The sequence below is a fragment of the Hypomesus nipponensis genome, chromosome 12, assembly GCF_054491055.1.
Source record: "Hypomesus nipponensis isolate SF chromosome 12, ASM5449105v1, whole genome shotgun sequence".
NCBI lineage: Eukaryota > Metazoa > Chordata > Actinopteri > Osmeriformes > Osmeridae > Hypomesus > Hypomesus nipponensis.
This window is the reverse complement of record NC_140372.1, coordinates 16,910,001-16,912,500: the sequence shown is the minus strand read 5'-3', so window position 1 is coordinate 16,912,500 and position 2,500 is coordinate 16,910,001. Positions and strand designations below refer to the sequence as shown.

General features: G+C 46.7%; 8 non-coding genes across 8 annotated transcripts; all 8 read left to right on the top strand.

Moving 5' to 3' along the window:
- Window positions 1-164: 164 nt before the first annotated feature.
- On the top strand, window positions 165-283 carry LOC146264833 (5S ribosomal RNA). Its single transcript, XR_014728544.1, has one exon. It is a non-coding gene; the product is annotated as a 5S ribosomal RNA (ribosomal RNA).
- Window positions 284-461: 178 nt separating this feature from the next.
- On the top strand, window positions 462-580 carry LOC146264832 (5S ribosomal RNA). The gene has a single exon (XR_014726115.1). It is a non-coding gene; the product is annotated as a 5S ribosomal RNA (ribosomal RNA).
- Window positions 581-752: 172 nt separating this feature from the next.
- Window positions 753-871, top strand: LOC146264831 (5S ribosomal RNA). The gene has a single exon (XR_014726114.1). It is a non-coding gene; the product is annotated as a 5S ribosomal RNA (ribosomal RNA).
- Window positions 872-1,045: 174 nt separating this feature from the next.
- LOC146264830 (5S ribosomal RNA) lies at window positions 1,046-1,164 on the top strand. The gene has a single exon (XR_014726113.1). It is a non-coding gene; the product is annotated as a 5S ribosomal RNA (ribosomal RNA).
- Window positions 1,165-1,344: 180 nt separating this feature from the next.
- LOC146264829 (5S ribosomal RNA) lies at window positions 1,345-1,463 on the top strand. The gene has a single exon (XR_014727772.1). It is a non-coding gene; the product is annotated as a 5S ribosomal RNA (ribosomal RNA).
- Window positions 1,464-1,653: 190 nt separating this feature from the next.
- Window positions 1,654-1,772, top strand: LOC146264828 (5S ribosomal RNA). The gene has a single exon (XR_014728209.1). It is a non-coding gene; the product is annotated as a 5S ribosomal RNA (ribosomal RNA).
- A 178-nt stretch (window positions 1,773-1,950) lies between these two features.
- Window positions 1,951-2,069, top strand: LOC146264827 (5S ribosomal RNA). The gene has a single exon (XR_014726112.1). It is a non-coding gene; the product is annotated as a 5S ribosomal RNA (ribosomal RNA).
- Window positions 2,070-2,243: 174 nt separating this feature from the next.
- LOC146264826 (5S ribosomal RNA) lies at window positions 2,244-2,362 on the top strand. The gene has a single exon (XR_014726111.1). It is a non-coding gene; the product is annotated as a 5S ribosomal RNA (ribosomal RNA).
- Window positions 2,363-2,500: the final 138 nt, after the last annotated feature.

Genomic DNA, 2,500 nt, shown 5'->3' with positions numbered 1-2,500 from the left:
TAGAAACTGAAATCTTGCAATATGCACAAGTAGTCCTTCATGAAAGGGGCTGGAAGCTGTTTTCATTTTGACACGAGAGAGAGAGAGAGAGAGAGAGAGACCACCTTGCATTGTCAACTGCTAAATCTGTATATGGATAAGTAGCCTATGGTTGTCAACTTATTTCGTACGGCCATACCAGCCTGGCAACGCCTGATCTCGTCTGATCTCGGAAGCTAAGCAGGGTCGGGCCTGGTTAGTACTTGGATGGGAGACCGCCTGGGAATACCAGGTGCTGTATGCTCTTTTGCTCATTCACTTAGAAAATGAAATCTTGCAATATGCACAAGTAGTCCTTCATGAAAGGGGCTGGAAGCTGTTTTCATTTTGACACGAGAGAGAGAGAGAGAGAGAGAGACTACCTTGCATTGTCAATTGCTAAATCTGTATATGGATAAGTAGCCTATGGTTGTCAACTTATTTCGTACGGCCATACCAGCCTGGCAACGCCCGATCTCGTCTGATCTCGGAAGCTAAGCAGGGTCGGGCCTGGTTAGTACTTGGATGGGAGACCGCCTGGGAATACCAGGTGCTGTATGCTCTTTTGCTCATTCACTTAGAAACTGAAATCTTGCAATATGCACAAGTAGTCCTTCATGAAAGGGGCTGGAAGCTGTTTTCATTTTGACACGAGAGAGAGAGAGAGAGACCACCTTGCATTGTCAATTGCTAAATCTGTATATGGATAAGTAGCCTATGGTTGTCAACTTATTTCGTACGGCCATACCAGCCTGGCAACGCCCGATCTCGTCTGATCTCGGAAGCTAAGCAGGGTCGGGCCTGGTTAGTACTTGGATGGGAGACCGCCTGGGAATACCAGGTGCTGTATGCTCTTTTGCTCATTCACTTAGAAACTGACATCTTGCAATATGCACAAGTAGTCCTTCATGAAAGGGGCTGGAAGCTGTTTTCATTTTGACACGAGAGAGAGAGAGAGAGAGACTACCTTGCATTGTCAATTGCTAAATCTGTATATGGATAAGTAGCCTATGGTTGTCAACTTATTTCGTACGGCCATACCAGCCTGGCAACGCCCGATCTCGTCTGATCTCGGAAGCTAAGCAGGGTCGGGCCTGGTTAGTACTTGGATGGGAGACCGCCTGGGAATACCAGGTGCTGTATGCTCTTTTGCTCATTCACTTAGAAACTGACATCTTGCAATATGCACAAGTAGTCCTTCATGAAAGGGGCTGGAAACTGTTTTCATTTTGACACGAGAGAGAGAGAGAGAGAGAGAGAGACCACCTTGCATTGTGAATTGCTAAATCTGTATATGGATAAATAGCCTATGGTTGTCAACTTATTTCGTACGGCCATACCAGCCTGGCAACGCCCGATCACGTCTGATCTCGGAAGCTAAGCAGGGTCGGGCCTGGTTAGTACTTGGATGGGAGACCGCCTGGGAATACCAGGTGCTGTATGCTCTTTTGCTCATTCACTTAGAAACTGACATCTTGCAATATGCACAAGTAGTCCTTCATGAAAGGGGCTGGAAGCTGTTTTCATTTTGACACGAGAGAGAGAGAGAGAGAGAGAGAGAGAGAGAGAGACTACCTTGCATTGTCAATTGCTAAATCTGTATATGGATAAGTAGCCTATGGTTGTCAACTTATTTTGTACGGCCATACCAGCCTGGCAACGCCCGATCTCGTCTGATCTCGGAAGCTAAGCAGGGTCGGGCCTGGTTAGTACTTGGATGGGAGACCGCCTGGGAATACCAGGTGCTGTATGCTCTTTTGCTCATTCACTTAGAAACTGAAATCTTGCAATATGCACAAGTAGTCCTTCATGAAAGGGGCTGGAAGCTGTTTTCATTTTGACACGAGAGAGAGAGAGAGAGAGAGAGACCACCTTGCATTGTAAATTGCTAAATCTGTATATGGATAAGTAGCCTATGGTTGTCAACTTATTTCGTACGGCCATACCAGCCTGGCAACGCCCGATCTCGTCTGATCTCGGAAGCTAAGCAGGGTCGGGCCTGGTTAGTACTTGGATGGGAGACCGCCTGGGAATACCAGGTGCTGTATGCTCTTTTGCTCATTCACTTAGAAACTGACATCTTGCAATATGCACAAGTAGTCCTTCATGAAAGGGGCTGGAAGCTGTTTTCATTTTGACACGAGAGAGAGAGAGAGAGAGACTACCTTGCATTGTCAATTGCTAAATCTGTATATGGATAAGTAGCCTATGGTTGTCAACTTATTTCGTACGGCCATACCAGCCTGGCAACGCCCGATCTCGTCTGATCTCGGAAGCTAAGCAGGGTCGGGCCTGGTTAGTACTTGGATGGGAGACCGCCTGGGAATACCAGGTGCTGTATGCTCTTTTGCTCATTCACTTAGAAACTGACATCTTGCAATATGCACAAGTAGTCCTTCATGAAAGGGGCTGGAAACTGTTTTCATTTTGACACGAGAGAGAGAGAGAGAGAGAGAGAGACCACCTTGCATTGTGAATTGCT